General features: G+C 50.4%; 1 long non-coding RNA gene across 2 annotated transcripts; it reads right to left on the reverse strand.

Moving 5' to 3' along the window:
• Positions 1–1,240: 1,240 nt before the first annotated feature.
• LOC147240035 (uncharacterized) lies at positions 1,241–6,995 on the reverse strand. Of its 2 annotated transcripts, XR_015111614.1 has the most exons (6): positions 6,893–6,995; positions 6,051–6,174; positions 5,914–5,968; positions 5,640–5,797; positions 3,275–5,542; positions 1,241–3,169 (listed from the first exon to the last, which is right to left on the reverse strand). It is a non-coding gene; the product is annotated as an uncharacterized LOC147240035 (long non-coding RNA). The 2 variants fall into 2 exon arrangements; XR_015111613.1 differs by having other exon boundaries at positions 1,241–5,542.
• Between the last annotated feature and the right edge of the window lie 803 nt (positions 6,996–7,798).

Genomic DNA, 7,798 nt, shown 5'->3' on the forward strand with positions numbered 1-7,798 from the left:
CCTGTAAACAGCTCCTCCACTGTGTCACATCGACTCTCGCAGCAGCTGGTTCCGCCTATTGTTCCTCGCTCCGGGGGAAAGCGTCACAGCCCGCCAAGCGACACCTCTCAAGGGTGTCCCAAGAGCGACCCGGAGCACCTCTTTCACACAATTCATCACAATCTGTCACGAAAAAGCAGAGCGTGAGATGTGAAGCGGAGCTTCACCGGACGAGACGAGAAACCCGAGCGATCACCAAGTCACTGAAGTCACACAAGACGAGAGTTTCTGACTTAAACAAGCAGAGGTCTGAGAGAAGCAGCAGACTCAGTCCAGGTTCAGGGGTCAAACCGAATAAACCTGACGAGCAAACTGGAGGTCTTTGTTGTGGTTTTAAGTCTTTAAAGACTTTCAGTTTTTTAGCCACTGAAAATGAACTCTTATATCAGTTTAAATCTGACATTTCTAACTGTACGGCAAAAACACTGAAACTTTCAAGCTAATTTGCACGACAAAAAAAAAAAATGCAGATGAGAAACTGAGCAGCAACATTATTTTACTTTAACAGAAATATGTTTGCACTGCCAGTTTAACACAAGAATGTACTTTGGTGTGTTCATAAAGTAAGAGGCGTTGTCTAAACACGGCCTGAATCCAAGCAACTTGAAGTGATTGTTGTTTATTGATTTGATGAGAAACTGCACAAATTCACTTGTCAGATTTCGGTGTTTGAGGTTGTTGTTCGTCAACGGTGAGGGCAGGAACGTCGGTCAGTCAGGTGACCGGAGCCTCACCGGCAGCTCAGCAGGTTAAAGCAGTGCAGGAGCAGGAGAGCGGCTGCCAGCACCGGCTAACAACCCAAGACTAAAAACAGCCGCGTCTGACCTGCGTGACCTCCACGCCGTGTTTGTCTTCATGAGGGTCACTATTACAGGAAACATGCAGGAGGATCTAAATCCTTCTATCTTTTCCTGAAGTTAGGAAGCGGCTCGGTATATTTAGGTCACAGCTGTCCGCCGTGGAAACCTTCAAGGCCCTGAGTGACTCACAGAAGGTGAGAGCAACCAAACGACAACGAACTCACGCCACCGTCAAAACAAAGGCTGACTCAACGCCACCCACACTTCAATTCCTGCAAAACCAGAGAAGTTTGTCTGGATTGATGTTTTTTTTTTAACTCAGCAGGGCCCCAGTCGGGCTGGGGGGGTCAGTGGTGGTGACAGAAGTAGTAGCTGTAGTAGCAGTTGTGCTAGCGGTAGCAGTTGTGCGAGCAGTAGCAGCAGTAGTGGTACTAGTAGTAGCAGTAGTAGTACCAGTAGTAGCGGTAGGGGTAGCAGCGGTAGTAGTAGTAGTAATGGCAGCAGCATTAGTAGTAGCAGTGCTATTAGTGGCAGGAGTTGTGCAGTTGCATCCAGAGAAGTACGTCGCTTCTCGTCTGTGACATCACGATTCTCCAAGTGCTTCTACGTCTGAGTTCCTTCCTGTGCTGAGCGCGTCTCTCTAACGCTACGCTGTTGTCGTCTTGGTTGTTGTTGAGGCCAAAACCTACTGAGACTATTGTCTACGTCAGGAAACTACCGAGTGGTGTGAGACGCAGCAGCACACGACCTGTTCAGGCGTGTAGGACTGAGGAGGTGTGGGTCGGGCGTCCATCACCTGTCAATCATCATGTCAATCATCATGTCAATCATGTGCTGATCAGTTGCTGGAATGAGCAAAAGCCACCTTCAGTTCACAAGAATCTCTCCCGGCTCCTGTGGGTCTTCTAGCCTTTGGCTGAAAGGAGTAAATGTGCCAAGCAGGAGACGGAAACACGAATCTGAACAAACTCTGACGAGGTGCATCGTGAGCTCACGTGACCGATCAGCTGTTCCTGACGCGTGTCCTGACATTTCCAACGCTCGCCGCCATCAAAATCAATCACAACCTGTGCCAGCAAAGTCATTTTCACCAGTAAACAGCCACAGACGACCAAAACAAACTTTTCTGTCGAGTCTTCTCCTCCTCGGTCAGTTGCAGCGTTGCCTAAACCGCCATCTTGTGATGGAAGTGCTCACTGCATCACCTGGTTTATTCTCTTCGGCTGAATATCTCCTCGTCCAGGATTCATGACTTTGCTTCATATCAACGGGACTTTTTTCTTGAAACATGGCTTTTTTTTTTTTTTTTTACACGAGGCACACATCCTGTTTCAGACGCAATCCCAATAACAACAACCTTAAACACCGAAACAGATGCACAGTCATTAATAATTATAATTATGAATTAATAACGTTGTGGTTCCTACAGTGTTTCAGGTCATAAAAGTAGAATCCTGGTCTCTGAGCGAGGAGCGGAAGGAACGCCGCCATGGTAAGAGCGTCGTTTGCTGGCGCAACCGTCCATCCCACTCTAAGAGGGAAGCAACCATAACAGAGGCAGCAAAGGAAAGTTATTTATCTTGCTGTTTTAGGGAGCTGACAGACTGATTCGACCATCATCACAGCCAGATCCTCCCGCCCTGGGATTTCCCACCGCTCTGTGTGCTTCCACGCCACTCTGACCTCTGAAACGTGCACTCTCCCGGCAACCAGCTGTCACACGCCTGGTGTGAAACAGCTGTGCGCGAGGGGAAAAAGGGTGTGACGGACGGGAGACAATAACCGATGTCCGTTTTTAGACTCCGCTGACCCGCTTCCAGTGTCATCCACGGATTCCAGAGAGGTGTTCGGGCCGCTGCTGCAGCAGGAAGGGCAGGACAACTGCGCTGCAACTCGACACTCCTGCAAAGAGCCTCTGAAAATAACGCCCTCCACCTCTCCGGGTGTTTTATGGAAAGGTTAGCGAGGCTGGATGCTCCCGACTTCCTGTAATTGTCTCAGTCGCGCTCCTGTTTCCATGACTGAGCAGAAGTACAGCGGCGCTCTGCGGCTGTGATGGTCGCCAGCTGGTACAGGTGAACTGTCATGTGATAAACGGATGGCTGGCGAATTTACGGGAAGAAAATAAAAACAAGCGTCTTATTGTGATTTTGGGCCAGGAGGTCGGTTTTGACCCACCTCTGGAGGGGCGGAGCTCCATTCCTGCAAAAGCATTGCTGCCTTTGGCGTCCTGAGAGCGTCAAATCGCCTGAAAACTGGCGACTGTCCGCCACATGACCACATCATCATTTTATAAACAATCATCGGGTTTCCATCTTTGTATTTTCATTCTGAAGGAGATGGAAACAAAAAACACGTTTAAAAAAAAACGACCTCAGTCTCACAGAAATATTCCCTAACCTGAGGTTGGTCAACGTTGAAGCCTGGTCACTGACCAGCTGTCCCGCCGCCGGCGTCTTCACCGACACTCCCTTCGTCCTCTTCGTCCCCAGGCAACAGCAACACGTCCACCGTCAGCTGGCACAGAAGGACAATTCAAACTGGGTCGCTCTTCTTCTCCTGTCAGAGCCACGTTGCCTCCAACGCCATCTTTGCTTCTTTCGCTCCAGATGAGCTGGCGGAAACCGAACGTGCTCCTCCTTTTCTGAGACGCCGCCACAGTTTTCGTGACGGGTCAACACGTTCTTGAGAACATGAGCTCATTAGGACAGCGTTTACAAAGTTCACACATGGAGAGAAATGAAGAGTTCTTTTTGGAAATGACAAAATTGCTGATAATTCAAATTATAGAAGTGTTAACCCATTTAGACAGGAAGGCTGCCATGACCTCCAGCACAGCTGAGAACCTGCCGGCGTCCGCATCTGTGACCCCGGGTCCCACCGCCGCCATCGTCAGCTGGATGGTCTGACATCCAGCTTTTGTGTGGAAATAACAGCTTCATATTTGTCTTAAAGATCAAAAGAGCAAACTCAGAAACATCCCGGAGGCCGCAAACAAAGACGGCTTGTGCTTCGGACGGCCGCGATCACAAACCACATCGCAACAGAGATCATGAGGTGAAGCATCACAAGGTCAAAGGTCAGCTGTCCTGAGCAAGTTCACAAGTCTTTGACACAGTTGGAGCTGCTGGTGACGGGCGTGATGGCGTGATGGCGTGACAGCGCTCTGGTCTGCTCCCTGACATGATACATGAGATATTTTGGTCTCTGAAAAGCTGATGGGAGCACGTGAGGTGTGGAAGGGTGTCGCCCCGGTTACGCACTGATGAGAGGCACGAGTGGAAAATAACATCGAGCTGCGAAACTCGCTGATGAGCCCGACTGGTTAATTTCCATAAACATGCTAAAAAAAGCTGCCGGACACAAGAGAAACAATGGCAGATCTCTCCAAAAATGCTTCCTGCCACACGGCTCGCAGTGACCAAGGAAGCGTTCCTCTAAACATTCCTCCTTCAAATCAAAGCAGCTCAAAAGCAGCAGGACATCTTTGCTCTTCAACGCTGGCAGTGTTTGTGCGGCCATCCTGAACACGGAGGAGGAGACGCCAGGTTTTCCGACCTTTCACATCTTTGTTTCAGGTTAACTTGTTCCTGGTCTGAGGAGCGGGACTGATCACACGGCTGAGGGCCGACTGGACCGCGAGCCCCAGTCTGGGTGTTGCCATGACCTCGGATCGGTCTCCGTTAGCTTCGTGCTACATACACCTGGCTGCGTCCTGGAGTCACAAACTAACCACTTTTAAAATGCCGGTTTTCTGAATGGAGTTCTGCTCAGTGAGTTTGACTGCATCTGTTCAGGGGTCTGAAGGTCTGTCTCAACACCACAATAAGAGCGCCAGTTACGAGAAGCTGCTGAGGCTCATGGGAGTTGTAGTGTTCGGAGCCATTCACTAAAGGGTTAGATCAAAGTCTCCCTGATGAACGAGGAAGAGAAACGTCCCTCCTCATTCTGAAGACACACACTAGCTAGAGGGCAGTCGGAGACGTAGGCTGAACAGAACCCAGCGTGACGTGGAAGTGACAAATGGCAGCAGACGTTCTGGATATTTGTCTGTCTCTCTGACAACTGCACACTTCTGAGGAAAACATCAAACGCGGCTGAGGCAGCTCAAGCCGTGTCCCGAGGGCGGATTTCAGATGTCTCCAGATTAGCTCCTTCACAATGAAGAAACACATTGGTGTGTCCAGACGCGCCGATGGTTGAGCAGCGAGTGAACGCAAGGCCAAACAAAGCAGCGCCTCTCCCCGATAGCGAGCGCCTGTGTGAAGGCTCTGGGGGGGGTGGGGTGGGGGGGCATTGCTGAAGAGACAAACGACTCCATTGATGGAAGAAGAGGAGCGTTTCTCTCCCTCCGTCTCCCGGTGCCAGGATGCACCACAGGTCTCTCATGCTACCTGCCACCCAGAGGTGCGGCTCCGGTAGACGGGGGATTATTTTGTTCAGCAATGTTTTCGTTCAAAATGTGTAATTTTTTTGTTTTTTTTGTCTGACAAAATTCTTTTCTCAATAGCTTCCATGTCATGTGACCTCAGGACCCGATCAGTAGAAGGTACGAGTTCTCAGCAACAGGAGGAGGACACACTTCCTAGCACGGTGGTTCCTCACCGTGCGGGCCTTCTTTGAGTCGTCTGTCCTCTCATTCCTTTCCCTCAGAGACGTCTCCAGGGGCTTGGCCCAAACGTCCACCGGGACTCAACGATGAACTGAAAAGATGTTGGCACTCAAAAGGTCAAAGGTCAAGGTCACTCTCACGTGCGGCCATGATGTGGTAGTTCTACTTATCTCATTATTTTAACTCACCAGTTGAAATTTTCGTTCTATATTTTTACCTCCACCAAGGAGGTGCAGTCGCTGCGCCGTCCGCTCGTTCCTTCACATGTTGGCAGGGTGACTCGTACCAAACTTGCAGGGGTGCAGTGTGGACCCAGGAGGAACCGGGTCAGTTCTGGGATGGGACCCTGTAACAGAGTAGGGAGTGTCAGGGTTCAACGCTGAGTCGGGCTGATGGTGCCCGGCGGAGGCGTGGACTCTGAGTGCTCTGAAGTTACGCTGGCAGAGACGGATTTCCCTTCACCTGGAAATGACGCAGAAACGATGACTCCATCACCGAACGAGACATCAAAGCCCAGCTGGGTGAGAAGACGAAACATCGGCGTTGAGGTCTGACAGCAGGACTCAATGCTTGGAGGACTTGTTGACTAGAACTGGTACCTCTGGGCCACGACGGGCCTCCCAGGGAATCCTTTTAAGGCCTCAGGGCTGTCATGCGACCGCAGGGACCGCGTTGCATCCTGGGAGTTCTCAGTCATTCAGGAATCCCCACTGGTGCGGAGCGCTGAAAACAAGATGACAGTTCAACACCAAACTCATTAATCCAGATTACCGCCACTCTGCATGGCGAGGATTCCTCAGCAGAGATGACGTGGTCACGACCGCGGCATCTCGCCGTAGCGGCTGTGGAACGGTTGCTAACAGACAGCAGGGTGACCTCACCAAGAACTGAAGGTTGCTTGCAATCCTGCAAAGACAGCACAGGGCGGAGTCAGCAGAGTCAGGACACACCTGGGCTGCAGGTACGAAGCAGTCTGCCTCCACAAGAGCAGCCATTGTTGTAGTTTTTTACCTTATTATGTATGGTCAAATAAAATAAATAAGAACTTTAGAAAACTCATCTAAGTCAAGTAGAGACGTGCACATCAAACTGACGCCCCTGTGACCTCCATGGAAAGAACAAGACGGAAAACAGAGGACAATAAAGGAACTGAAAAATGCGCCCTTCCCTGACGTCACAGCTCTGCCCAAACTCAAGTTTCACATGACGTGCAACACAAGCACGTCTCCAAACATTCGGCCCTCAGGACGCGCCTGCGCACACAGCACAGGGCGGCCGCCACAAAGCACACAGCCGCACTTTGGCGATCAAACCCAACGGAAACACGGCAGCGCGTGAACGGAGGGCCGTCGTTGCGCTCGCGCACAGATTCAACCACATGACGTAACCGTTGAAGCGCGTATTTTAAAAGATAGCGACAGAGCATGACGACACTTCTTACCTCAGCAGAAGCACCCGGAGTTTTGCCGGGACTTTGGTCTGACGTCACCCGCTCACTCACTTGGCGTGTTACCCCTATAAAGCTCCCCCTGCTACAGGTGAACCGGAACCCAAGAATAGAACCAACAGAACCCGATGCATAAAATGAGAACCTTTGATTAATATTAGCCTTGGCCACGTTTTGAGAACCTTCACCTTAATTAAGTAGGAAAAGGAATAAATAATAACAATAATGAATAAACAAATAAATAAATCCTGGAGTAAACATCGACTCAGCCACATCAGCATCCTACTGAAGACCTCCCACCTTTTTTGTACCTGGCCTCACACACCTCTGGTTGCTATGGAGACGTGAGTGCAGCCACACGACAAGTTGGTGACTAAGGAGGGGCAACAGCGGGGGCATTAGGCCAGGTGATGGTGGCAAACACACACTGAGCGCCATTAGCATCCATAAAACGCCAGCACCTGTCAGCATTAATCACCACCAGCCTGTTATTGTCAGCTCTTTAGCGGACGCGTACACAGACATCGAACAGCAGGTTTTTCCTCATCACCATCATTTGTGCACGACTCATGTAATCCAGCAGACGGCAGGAAAAGTACCTGCTCATGACAAGCTAAGAAGCACAGGGTTTCGAAGAGCTGGTTACTAAGATCGCCTCTCACAGCAGGTTAAGAGGGATGACATAAACCTCCAGGATGACAAATCAGGTTGACGCCTGAGAAAAAGACGTTTCCGGCAGGGACAGAAACATCGTTGAATGCCTCAAAGGTTGACAGGTTGAGGGGGTACGAGTCTGGCATTCTGGTGGCGTCTCTTCAGTACATCAGACGTTACAACAGGTGGTTTGCTAACACGAACCGTCGAACATCTCCGGTGCAGGAAGCCATCAAAGTTTCAGGG

Source organism: Aulostomus chinensis, chromosome 23 (assembly GCF_037954235.1).
Source record: "Aulostomus chinensis isolate RoL2024-O1b breed Wild chromosome 23, RoL_Achi_v1.0, whole genome shotgun sequence".
Classification (NCBI taxonomy): Eukaryota; Metazoa; Chordata; class Actinopteri; order Syngnathiformes; family Aulostomidae; genus Aulostomus; species Aulostomus chinensis.